Raw genomic sequence first — 13,734 nt, 5'->3', positions numbered from 1 at the left:
GCTCGATAAGAACCGGTGTCAACTTAGCACTGTTAAATCCACCCCACTACTCTTTGCAATAGTAAGCAATATTCTAAACCATGGGTAGTTACTTGAGTGCATTTTTTGAAAGGGTAAGAGATGTAGTAATTGAAACTTTAATCTCTATCTATCTCTATCCTCTCGATTCATTAGAGAGAGAGAGAGAGAGAGAGAGAGAGAGAGAGAGAGAGAGAGATATAAAGGGATAGATGAATACATATATTTAGGTTTAGGTATATGTATGTTTGGGAGGATTGGATGTGCGCATGTAGTGTTATGCAGATTAGATATAGCGTTAGGTCATGATACTTATCGATCTGTAATGTAGATGTCAGACGAGAGACCTGTTGGGGTGGTAAAGCCCAATGTGCCGCGCCTAAGTGTTGGGCGGCCGGAGACTACCGGGAACTAACACTGACCATTCATTCTACATAAAAGAATAAGGACTCATAACCCTAACACAATTGTGTTAGGACTCCAAACACAATTGTGTTTGGAGTCCACCCAAACCTGTGTCTTCTCTCTTCTTCTCTCTTCTCCATTGCTGCACACACACACACACACGCTCTCGCACGCGCACTTCAACTGGTATCAGAGCTCAGGGATTGAGAGCACCATTGGAGCTCTGCGGGGAGGCAAGCGGAGAAGCAACAAAAACTGCAACACGTTTTTGCAGAACTGCTTTGGCCTAACAAAACGTCTTCATTCAAGCCAATTTCCGTCGCACCTACACAATTTTTTGTCTTCTTCAACTTTGCAGAAGAAAGTTTTCTCAAAATCTTCACCAATTTTGAGAGACGTCACTCAGACTGCATGTAGGTCGTGAAGTAGAAGCTGTAGACTTTTATAGATCTGTTTTGACCTCTAAAAATAGCTTATTTCATGTCCATTCCCCCGATCCCCAACCGTTTTCGCGTGGTCTACAACTTTGCAAAAGGAAGTTTCTGCAAATTTTGCACATTTTGAGGGATATTCAATTCAGACAACAGGATGGTCTACCTTCGTCAAATTTTTTGCGTACAGGTTTTCGTTGCAGACTCTTTCTACAATCTCTGTCACATGCATATTTGATGTAAGGTCTTGAGGGTTTGTGAAATCAGACAAACCGCCGTAGGGGTTATAGAAAAGGGTTTCTGTGGTTGATGTAAGATCTTATGTGGTTTATGTATTGTGATGGAAATATGCAAAGCCTATTGTTGAGGGTCGTGTTAAGGTTTTATTGAGCCGGGGGATTCTCAAATGTGGAGATCCTTTCGGTGATACAGGTTTTGGAGCGAGTCTCCGACATCTCCACAGTTTTGGCATCGACATAGGATGTATGTTTATGCGGTTAGTGCAGTATTGGTGTGCATCTGCTGACCCGCCATTGTTGGCATTGCTGTCATCTTCATGCGTATGCGTTTGACAGTGTTCAATTGGTCAGAGACACTCTTCTAGAGTTGGAGACATTGACAGTGACAATTCTTTGAGATTCTATCTTGCCAGTTTAGCCACTTTGATCAGCGTTTTAGTCATTGTATACATTTGTTTTGGGTTCAGAAGTCAGTTTTGCAAGGGAGACTCTGTCGAAATTTTTCAAGTTTTCTATCGTCTTCTTTAGTGCAGCGGATCTATCACTTTTGTTCCTTATCGAGTGATGGCTTCATCATCGGAGAACTCTTTGTTCAACATTGAGAAGTTAGATGGCACTAACTTCCCATTTTGGAAGGAACAAATTTACAGTGTCTTAGTACAGAAGAAGCAGATTCGGCCAATAAAGATGAAGGGGATAAAGCCTGAGGATATGGATGAGTAAGATTGGTAGGAGTTGGATGAGCTGCAAGGTCCACCATCATGTTGACCTCGTCAAAGAATGTGTACTTCAATGTGAACATGGAAAAGACTAGCTATGAGCTGTGGAAGAAGTTATGTGACCTGTATGAGAAGCAAAGTGCAGCATCACAGGTTTATTGGCTAAAAAAGTTAGTTGATTTAAAGATGGATGAGGGCACACCCATGTGCAACCATCTCAATGAGTTCAACACAATTTTCAGTTAGCTTTTTGCGCAACGAGTCAATTTTGACAATTAGGTCAAAGCAATGTTCTTGCTAGTTATGTTGCCAGAAAGTTGGGATACTTTTCGTACAACCATAATTAACTCAGCAGCTCCTGATGGTTTAACATGTGCTGATGTTGAGGGCAGTTTGCTTACTGAAGAGGTTAGCAGGAAGAATCTTGATACTTCTCGTGGTACTAGCAATGCTCTCGTTGTTCGTGGTCGATCACAAGAAAAGGGCAAGCATAATCAGAGAGGAAAATCTCATAGCAAATCACGTGGCCTAAAAGACATTGAGTGCTATCATTTTCACAAAAAGGGTCATATGAAGAAAGACTATCGAAAGTTGAAACAAGAGAAAGGTAAAGATAAGAAGTCGGAAGAAGGCAAGACTAAGGAAAGCAGTATAAAGATTGAAGAGATCAACAATGTTTATTTGAAGATTCTTATGGAGACATTTATCTCACATCTGCCATGAATTTAGCATTTTTGGTTGCCGCTGATGACTATGCTTTACAGGATTGGGTTATTGACTCAGGTGCATCGTTTCATGTGACTCCTCACAGAGAGTGGTTCAGTACATATTATGCTTTGGGGGACTATTTTTTGGACTTGTTGGGTTGTTTGCTAAGTTCACTAGCTTTTGAATTGAGGTTGGCTTTCTATTCAAGTAGTGGGCCATAAAGGGGCAACTCCTTGATATGATGATGGCAATGTCCCACTGTTTTGAAGCATGATTGGGTAGTAGTATGGAGTCGTCTTCAAGTGATTCAAGCAAAGTGTTGATCTGAGTGGTGACAAGCGTGGCCCAAATGCAAGAAAGTACAGTTTATAAAATATGCAGACGATGTGAAAATATCCCTTTACTAGGTATCTAAATGATTATTTTTTGCTTACGTTAGTCTACAACTTGCGTCCCTATTCTGGTACTTGGTCTGCTATTGGCCCCTTTACCCTACACACACATGAGGCTGTTCAATATTCCCCTGGCAAAATGAGTTTTTGAACTTAGTAAGGTTTTTTGGTTTTTCTAAGAAACGTATTCTTAAGACTTCAATCCAGAACCCAAGAACATGTAGAAAAAACCCAAGACCAATACTAGTAAAGATCTCTCACATGTAGACCCTTGTTCAGTATGGCAATGGTTAACTATAAACTAGGTGGCCAACATGTAGGTGTACGTGATTGGATGTGAATTTTAAGGGCTAAGCACTTGTAGCAATTGCAACCAATGGATATTGGCCATCTAAACATCTGTAGTTTGATAGTTTGCATCTCCAACTCAATAGTTGGAATGGCCTCAGAGTGCAACACGTTAGTAGATGGGATCTTCAATTTGTTTATGGAGTAGGGAAAAGTCATGCACTCACCTTTGCCCATAATTTGGGCAACCCAGTGGCGATTGACGGAGGCCGGGAGCCATGGGGAGCATATATTACAGGAAAGGTTAGTGCATGACCTTTCTTTTCCGTCAAGCATCAAAGGGGAGGGAGTCTCTATCAAGTGTTAAGGGGAGGGGGTCCCATTAGGTGTAATCACTGGTCCTCAAAGTGGAGATGCGATAGTGCATCGAGTGTTGGCATCTGAAGTGGCAGCACAGGTACATCCCTATCACTTGTTTTTCGTTACTGTTGATGTGGCAAGGTTTATGTTACCATATACATGTGGTAGTGATGTGTGTGAACACACTAGGACCGCCGGGGCATTTTTTCCCTCTTTAGAAGGATTTTTCCCCCGTGCATTGTATATACACCCATCACTCTAGGGCTATCTATCTTTCCATTGCACACTAAGTAACACACTCTCTATAGTGTGCCTTGAGCTTCCTTCGTCTTCTCCAAGCTGTGTGTGTTTCTCTGCAACCCTAATTCCAACAATTGGTATCAGAGCAGGTCACGTCCTCCCGGGCTTAGTCGCCAGCTGCTCCAACACACGCCTGCTCACTTTCTCCGATTTCAGTGAGCTTTGGCAAGCGTTCGCAGGTCGACAAAAATTTTGGGAGAACTCGAAGAGCCTGATTTGCTCAGAATTTTGATTTGGGCTCATTTCGGCCTCCGTTTTCACTATAGGCAGTACTGCACAGGCTATTTTGTCATTTTGTGCAGAATTTCTGTCAGTGTCGTTTTCTGCATAATAGGTGCCTTATAGTCTTCTACAGTTTGTGCTATATAGCACAGGTTGTTCCCGCTCCGTTTCTCCTATTTTTGGGCAATTTTCACATCAGGTGCAGCATTTACCATGGCTGACAACAACAACACAGATGTGTTCAAGATGTTTGCTGCTGAGGACAGGTTGGATGGGGACAACTACCCTATGTGGGCTTATATGATGCAACATGTTCTTGTGTCAAAGGGTGTCTGGAACATTGTGCAGGGCGTTGATGTACGTCCTGGTTCTGAGGATGTAGGCGATGTTGAGGATGTTGCAGGTCTTGCTGCAAGGATTGCAGCTGTTAGAGAAGTTTTGCCTACTGCAGAACAAGCTCGTTGGGATGTTAAGGATGCGCAGGCTCATGCATTGATTGCGTTGTCTGTGAAGCGCACCATTGTTCCTCACATCCGTTCAACAAAATCTGCAAAACAGGCTTGGGATATTCTAGCAGGTCTTTATGCAAGCCGCAATGAGGCTAAAATTGCTTTGCTACGTAAAGAGCTGGAGTCGAAGATTATGCATGAGGAAGATGATATGGACACTTCCTTGCTAGTGTCAAGGATATCAATGAGCAGCTTATTTCTGCAGGTGAAGTCATTTCAGACAGTTCCCTTGTGCAGACTGTTCTTGATGCCTTACCAGATTCCTACCAGACTTTTGCTAGTACTTGGAGACTGATGACCCAAGGAAATCCTGAAGTTGTCAAGTTTGATGCATTATGCACATTACTGTTGCAAGAGTCACTTTCTAGAAAAAACAGGACTAGGCAGCGTGCAGTTGAACAGACTTTTATTGCTTCTCAAAGAAAGGGTGGTAACAATAATGTAGCCACTTCTTATGGTTCTGCTGTGAGTGGCAAAAATTCTGGTCCTAATGCTTTTGCTGGCAGTACTTCGTCTAGCAATTCTGGTGATAAGGGCAAAAAGAAGATGCGTTGCCATTATTGTAAAGCCAATGATCACTTGATCAAGTCGTGTTCTAAGTTGAAGGCCAAAGAGGCTAAGAAGAAAGAGGGTGGTTCCACTGCAAATGCTAGTTCCACTACAAATGCAGCCATTGTTGAGTCTTCTGTGAAAGGAGACTGTGTTGCTGATGTTGATGTAGAATGGGCTTTTAGCGTAGAGTGCACTTATAATCCTGCTGTCCATGATGCACGCTTGTCAGTTGCTGCAGATTCACATGTGTGGTATTTTGATAGTGGTGCTACAAAGCACATTACCTCACATCATGAATTGTTTACCTCTCTCGAGTTTGTCCCTCATGGGAATTCAGTCACTTGTGCCAACAACGCCTCTTATCCAGTTCAGGGAGTTGGAAAGATTGTGCTCACTACTGCTAATGGCAGTTCCTTCACACTTGTTGATGCACTTTATGTACCTGGGATCAAGAAGAATCTCTTGTCTGTATCCGCACTTGCTAGACTTGGACTTGTAGTCAAATTTGTGGATGACAGATGTATAGTTCATGATCTCAGTTTTGGTGATGTACTTCTCATTGTGGTTCTTTATGTTGATGATTTGCTGATCACTGGACCAAATGAGAGACATATTGCTGAATTTAAGGATGATTTGAATGCTACTTTCAAGATGAAAGATTTGGGGCTGTTGCATCATTACTTGGGTATACAGTTTAAGCAGTGTGATGGTGGTATTGCCTTGTGTCAGAAAAGTTACATAGAGACATTGCTATGTAAGTTTGGACTTGAGGATTGCAAACCTATTGCCACTCCCATGGAAACAAGTTTGAAGTTGAGTCTACATGATGCAGGTGATCCTGTTGATGTCACTCTTTACCAAACTGCTGTTGGCTGCCTCATTTATGTATGCAACACGAGGGCAGATATTCAGTTTGCAGTCTCACAGGTCAGCAGATTTATGCATAGCCCAGGGTCTAAGCATTGGCAGGCTGTCAAGAGGATTTTCCGCTACCTTAGTGGCACTTTACATCTTGGCTTGTTTTATTCCAAGGGGGGATCATTGCTACCATACTTACATGCTTTTTCGGACTCAGATTGGGCTGGTTGTTTTGACACGCGAGTGTCCACAAGTGGTTTTTGTTTCATGCTTGGCAGTTCATGTATATCATGGTTGAGCAAGAAGCAACCTACTGTGGCCACTTCGAGTTGTGAGGCTGAGTACAGGGCAGTCTTCACAGCTACGGTTGAGTGTGTATGGCTCAGACGCCTTATGGCTGATTTGGGTGTTGGACAGGACACTGCCAACACTATCTACACTGACAGTCAGAGGGCATTGGCAGTTGCGAGGAACCCAGTTTTTCATGCTCGCACAAAGCACATTGAGGTGCATTACCACTATGTCAGGGAGAGGCTCTCAGCAGGAGAGATCAGCTTGGCTTATGTGCCAACACAGGACAACCTTATAGATCTTTTCACAAAGGCATTGTCTCGTGAGAAGCTTGAAGCTTTCCGCAAAGCTTTGGGCTTACTCCCCTTTGTGGACTGATCCTGTCCTCAGGGCATGGCACTTCCCTTTACTCATGTGCCAGCTCTCGTTCACCGCATCACTCCAGGGGGGATTTGTTACCATATACATGGGGTAGTGATGTGTGTGAACACACTAGGACTGCCGGGGCATTTTTTCCCTCTTTAGGAGGTTTTTTCCCCCGTGCATTGTATATACGCCCATCACTCTAGGGCTATCTATCTTTCCATTGCACACTAAGTAGCACACTCTCTATAGTGTGCCTTGAGCTTCCTTCGTCTTCTCCAAGCTGTGTGTGTTTCTCTGCAGCCCTAATTCCAACAGTTCAATGATCTCGGTCCATTATCTTTGGGTCTTGACAGTGGAGGTGGCAGGAGATGGTGTAGTCAAAAGCATTCTCAAGGCGGATGTGTTGCATGGCAGAGGCACCTAGGTGGCATTGTTGAGGTTGCTGTAGTATTCCTTGTGCATGTGTTGATAGGAGATAACATTTCTTGTGCTAACATGGAAAGAGATGAGTGGTTGCCATTATAAAAAATTACATCAATGTTGATCTCGCGATGAAGGAAGGTAAATGTGATGGACGGTCCAAATCAGTGGACCCCTGACCCCGAACCTTGACGACAAGGGAAGGACAATGGACTATCCTTTCATGGCTATCAAAATTCTAGGAGAGGGGGGCATGCAGCTGCACAAACTTCATAGAGGAGAGATGCCAATCATTAATCCCATACAACTAACTATTCCATATTTCTAACCGATAGTAGTTGGATAGCTGAGGTGTGCAATCCCTTGACCATGGACTTTGATGTTTGGGACTGGTCACTTTATCATTTTGTAATCCATTCATTTCTCTCTCACTTTTTGTTTGTGGCTCTTTGCCTTGTCTCTTTTTTATGTGTTCCTTTGTGTATGTTTTTGTGAGTCAAAGTCAGGTGTGTGAGGGCATGGACTGCAAGCTTTGCTTGCAAGCATTATTATCACTTCTTTCACAAAGATTGAACATATCAAAGATGATAACAATTTTGTTATGGTAGTGCTCAAGATTGAACATTTGAAGTGCTCAAAATTAGACACTTTGAAGGTTCTCGAGCTAGCATTTCATAGGGGTATGCATTCTTCATTGTGTGCGGGACAAGAAAATGAAGAGACAAAGGAGGCATATGTGAAGAATAAAAAAGGAAATGTAGATCAAAGTTCTTAACAATTCTCCATCTCCATCCATCATAATAATCTATCGTCCATATCATCCTCTTAACCTTATCAAACCTAATTTCTCCAAAGAAATATGCTTTTTGGCTAGATTTGAGCTTTATTTTTGCAAAGAACTATGGTTGTAGCATGTGTAGCATATTTTCAAACAACTATGGTTGTAGCATCTATGGCAACATAATTCTTCAAATAAATATGGTTTTGAGCTAGCTTAGAACATAATTTCTCTGAAATACGGTTGTGGTATGTCTTGCAAGGTAATTTCTCCAAAAAAAATATGGTTATGAGTTGCTCACACATTTTTCTCAACAATTCATATTTCTAAGGGAAATATGTCTCTTGTCAAGATGATTTATTTGAAGCTCATCATGCCTAGCTCAGATGTTTTAGCTCATGAAAATAACATACCCCTTTTGAAGCTACTCTCTTTTGTGGGATACTATGGCCCCTTGTGAACTTGAGAAGGCTTTTATAAAAAAATCTCATAGAATTTGTCTTCAAATCTTGATGATGAACCCTATACGTGGGTTATACAAGCCAAGTGGTGGCTCTCTCCCCCAAAAAAACCCTGTATAGTGCTCAATGCTATCTTAATTGGGGTTTCTCCCCTTGCTTCACTTCTATGTTGATTCTCTAACCTCTAATGGGGTTGCTTATTCTAGGTGGGAATCTTTCCTTTGAGTTCATACTCTTTGGCTACCTTCCCATCCTTAGAAAGTGTGAGATATTAACTACATTGGACTTTACTTGTGGCCTTACATATTCTCTCTTTTAGTGTCACTCTTGTGTTTCTTTGCACATAGTCTCTCTTTTCTATTACTTTCCCCTCACTCTACACGACAGTGATATTTCTTTGGAGATGGTCTCCTCTCATCCTTTTGCATTCCTTGGACATTACTATCTTCATCAATGTAGAGGACTAGCTCTTCCCCCCATGGGTGTAAGTATTATAGTGTACTATTTACTATTACTACTCCTTTCTTTGAATGAATTTAACCCGAAGGACTGGGCATCCTCTCTCTTTCTCTAGCTTTACATTATTGTATGGTTGGGGAATGGTGCAATAACTTGCCTTCATCCTAGAATGGGTTTTCTTATATATGATGGATATGTTGCTTCTATATGCATCTTCTCTCGTTCTTAAAAAGGTATGTTGGTTCCATTCTCATCTTGTCCACAACACTATATGCTCAAGCTTGAAGCTCGTTATAGTAGGGTCTTTTCTTATCTGTACAATTCTAGTTGCCTAATTTACTCTCTATCTACTACTAGATGGGAATGTAGCTAGACATACTACTAAATCTATGCATGGTGAGGTGGTGGATGCTGGCATTTACAAGTTCCTTGCCTCAATTTAAGGTGATGGATCTCTTGCCCTCACTTAGCCTTTGGGTTTTTTGGTTTTCTTGCCTTGCTAGAGAGAGAGAGAGAGAGAGAGAGAGAGAGAGAGAGAGAGAGAGAGAGAGAGAGAGAGAGAGAGAGAGAGAGAGAGAGAGAGAGAGAGAGAGAGAGATGGTAAATAATAGTTGGGGATGACAAGGTGGACAATGTTGATTGAGTGTGAGAGATTGTGTGTGTGTCTGAGAGGAAGCAATGTTTGGTGTTGTTGTCCTATTGAGTTCTTAGTATATCAAGATTTACTACCCTCTAATCTGCATGGAGATTGTGAAGGATAACTCTTGTTCATAGGTTTTTTCGCAAAAACTGATTTAAGCATTGAGGTTCCTTATTCCTTGGTTGTTCCTTACTCTAATAGAACTTTGTAGTAATAGGCTTTTTTGGTTTTTTAACCAACCTAGTATGATCTCTTTCCCATATATAAAAGCCTAATCACGTTTTCACAATTTTTGTTAACAACATAACAACATGTCTTAACCTTGTAGCAAAATAATTCTATCACACCTTAGATAAGGAGCAAGCAAACATCAAGAAATTTTTCAGTATTACCATCAACATTGTATGGTTGATTAAGAATACCTTGGAAGTATTTACTTAACCTACCATCTTAAATCTTCAATCTCTTCTTTGTTGAGATAACAGAATGTTACAAAAAATTCCATTAATTAGCTAGCATGGGCTCTTGAATTTTCTTGTGAAGAACTCATTAACTTGGCATATCAATCAAAGAAAACGGAGAGTTCTACTAAAACATCCTTTGTTTAGAGCCATCTGTGGATTAAAACAATATGAAACCACCCTGCTTCACTAGAATCATGATGACTTAACAAAATTCCTTTCATGGTTGCTCAAACATAGCTTCATTTAGTAAGGAAGCTCTCTCTTTTAACAAATTGTTGGCACCCAATGGAATTGTTATGTTCATGAATAATGTGTAATATATACTTAGCAATTTTTTATTGTATGTGGTACCACAACAATGTATCTTCTCCAGAGCTACTTCATAGAGTAGCACCATTTAATCATACCTTTTGGTTTATCGATGACCCCTTAAGCATAAACAACCCTTTGTCCGGTGTGGAGCCCGAATAGATCTACCCTAACTGCCCCAATTTTGAGCCTTCATTCTCCCCGCACTCTTTTTGTGGATGGGGTTCCCTTCTCGCATAAAGTGGCCTACCTTAACATGGAAATTTCCCTCCAGAAACCAATAACTAGCAACTAATAACTATGAAGTAACGGTTCTATAGGAAAAGAGACAAGCTTTCCATTGTTCTAAGATGTTGACTTTGTTGAAAGAAGTAGTAATAAGTCATTCACCAACGCATTCAAAACCTATTTACGGCTTCTCCATCTCACTGTGTATTCTTCATCATTATTATCCCTCATTTATTTTGAAGAAATCTCTACACTGACAAATAAGTTTTGTTCAAATGGGTGTAGAAAATTAGATGTTACAAGAGCCATCATTAGAGAACTTTTTTATAACAAGGCTAAAGCATGCATTGGTAGTACAAAACAAGGACCTTTTTGGTTCCCACCTAGTTGGTACTTCTACATATTTCCAAGTTGTTTTGGAGGGAAACTTTTTTGTCATCTAAATTTGAGTACTATAGGAGGGAATGTATTAGATTTTTTTTTGAAAGAGTAGGAATTTTAAAGTACAAATGTATTAAAAATTGAAACACCACTCCTTTCAAAGAAAACGTATGTGCAATTATGGATGGGAGTTGCACATTTGCACTCCTGTGACGTGACCACTGCCAGTCTCTATCCCCCGTCAATCACTACGCCTTGCACCTCGCATCAGCTCTAGACCTCTCTCATAGACCGCCTTTGTCAAGCCTTTTTTAGCAAATAATTTGCACACCTCTCACAGTCATCACGTTCATCATTTTACAGTGTAGCTAGCCAGGTCCCCGGATGTGCACCATCACGACTATGAGGACGCCTGCAAGGAAATCTACTGGCAAGGCTTCATCAGACAAGGGGAAGAAACCTAGGACCATGGATGCAAGGTCCCCTTCACAAGTGTAAAATTTTATCGGAGCATCAACACTCCAAACACAAGAGCTAGCAAGGGGGACTTGTCTGTGGAGAAATTAGCTAGCTCTGGAGCGCTTTTGGGTGAGGATGAGACTCAATCATCTACAAAGTCCAGAGGTTGGTGTTCCTCCTTTGCATGTGTACATTGTTGTTTTGTGTCACTGGTTTTGTTTTTCTTTCATGATATGTAGCTATTATCATGTGAAGATTTTGAGGTTTTGAGCCCAATATTTTTTCTTGTTAAATTGCATGCATGCAAATGTGTGTATGGTATCTTGAGAGTTCTGCATTTTTTTTTTCATTGCATGCATGAAAGTATATATGTTATGAGCCGAACACAAATTTAAACCTCTATAGGGCAGTGAAGGTTAACATATAAACTGAGGCACTTTACTGTACCAAATGTAGTACTTTACAATTTGGTTACTTCACAGTTTTAAATTTTGCATTGGCAAGGTCATCCATGTGTTAAAGAGAAGTTCAAAATCTTTGTGTTGTGTTTTGTATTACCAAAACGTGTTTCCACATTGCAGGCAAAAACAAAATGGAGGAATACCCTCTTCTTACCAAGTTTTTCTAGATAGCCGAAGAACATCACAAGGAGTATGGTCTCAGCATGGATGGTGTGATTCCAAAGGATCTGATGGAAGAAGTTCTCCCTAATGACTAATGGATGACTTTTTTCAAGCAACACTTCCAGAAGAATACAAAGATTTACTTGAATCATGTACAACCACCAAGAGTGATTGAAGATTGCAGGTTTGTGTTCCATAAGGTATAGCAAGCCCCTCCATCTTGTGGGGAGATCACTGCAAAGTTTGCACGTTGTTTTCTTTGAGAATTTCCATGCGGCAACAAAGGACCCTGCGAGCTATAAGGTTACATGGACGAGGTTTGGAGAGATTGTACTTAGTATGTGTGCCAGCCGCCCGGGAGGGTTGGAATGGAAGGTCAAAACTTGGCGAAGGGAAAATGGTGCCTCCCATAGAGGCCACCCATCATCTATTAAGAAGCCTCGTCTTATGCAAAGTGGTAGTAATCTGTGTACAGAGGTAGACCCCCCACAGCGTTACGTAGAGACACCTAACTATGTTATAGACCTAGAAAGTATTGTTGAGTGAGTGCCTCAGATTTTGGTACTAACTAGAAGCTTTTGGTACTAGTTGATAGCTCATGGTTCTTAATTGGTTCAATTTTTAGTAGTTCATGGTTGTCTTCTTTCATTGATGACTTGGCAATTTTGATAATTTTTGGTACTATTTGGTAGATCCTTTGAGGACTGCCTGCTAGCTTTTGGTACTAACTAGAAGCTTTTGGTAGTATTCTATTTCCCTCTTTGGTGGTTTACGGTTGCTTTCTATCAATGGTGTTTTGGTGGTATTGGTAGTTTTAGGTAGTTATGGTAGCTTTTGACAACGTTGTTTTGGTGGCTGTTAGGGTTTTGTTTTCCCTGCTTATGTTTCAACTATTAATTGGTAGCTCACGGTTCTGATTTGGTTCCATTTTTGGTAGTTCATGGTTGTCTTCTGTCATTGATGACATGGTAGTTTTGGTAGTTTTTGGTACTACTTGTTAGTATGATGCCTTGAGTACTGCCTGCTAGCTTTTGGTACTAATCTGGTTCCCCCTTTGGTGTTGTTTGGCAACATGATTATGACATGCTGGAGGCAACATGGAAGGAAGCACAAGGCCACACCCTCTTTGTGAAGCAGATGATTTTTTATATTAGGCTTGGGAAGAGATTCATAATATATCCTAGGCCCCAGGTCGTTGATTCAGTGGGTATGATCCACGTGTTTGGTGTGTGTGTTGCATGTGATGAGTTGTTTGAGTCCACAGGGGTTGTTGGAACCTTTATGCTTGAGTGCCGACATCAATATCAACCCCGTTGCTTCAGTGCTTTGCTATAAAGCAGGGATCATTGTGTTAAACTTGGATGTACTATGGTGATCCCGAGGTGGCAAAGTCCTAGGTCATTGGGCGTCATGTTGTGAAGAGTAAGTATGTGCGTGTTCTGCAAACCATCTACTTACTTGCACTGAATGTGAGGTTGTTTGTAAGTACATGTTGTCTTTTGCTATTTTTGCAAAGGAGGAGGATGTTGCAACGGCTGGGCCCACTGGAAGAAATGAAGAGGTGTTCAAGGATGGATAGGGTGCCACAAAGTTTGCTCTACAAGTTGTATATGGGAGGAGCATGAGGTTACTAAAGAGATGGGGGATATTCTTCATGATTTAAAGAATGATAGTGTGGAAGGGAAAGAGACTTAGAGGGACAACACTGTGATACCACGGGGGATAGTGAAGGAAACGATGACTACAAGGACAAGGATGTTAAGGAGAATAAAGAAAATGTGGGTGGTAAAGTCCCTTAGGAAGTGGAGTTGGATGCTGCCAAACCAGATGCTGCTCTGACACAAAGTCTGAAGA

At 41.2% G+C, this 13,734-nt stretch overlaps 1 long non-coding RNA gene across 1 annotated transcript; it reads left to right on the top strand.

Annotated features, from left to right (window-relative positions):
• Positions 1 to 10,916: 10,916 nt before the first annotated feature.
• Positions 10,917 to 12,489, top strand: LOC147421043 (uncharacterized). Its single transcript, XR_015186998.1, has 2 exons — positions 10,917 to 11,422; positions 11,839 to 12,489. It is a non-coding gene; the product is annotated as an uncharacterized LOC147421043 (long non-coding RNA).
• Positions 12,490 to 13,734: the final 1,245 nt, after the last annotated feature.

The sequence above is a fragment of the Adiantum capillus-veneris genome, chromosome 28, assembly GCF_014529385.1.
Source record: "Adiantum capillus-veneris isolate H3 chromosome 28, ASM1452938v2, whole genome shotgun sequence".
In the NCBI taxonomy this organism is placed as follows: Eukaryota; Viridiplantae; Streptophyta; class Polypodiopsida; order Polypodiales; family Pteridaceae; genus Adiantum; species Adiantum capillus-veneris.
The sequence above is the reverse complement of the archived record's forward strand: the minus strand, read 5'-3'. Positions and strand labels throughout refer to the sequence as shown.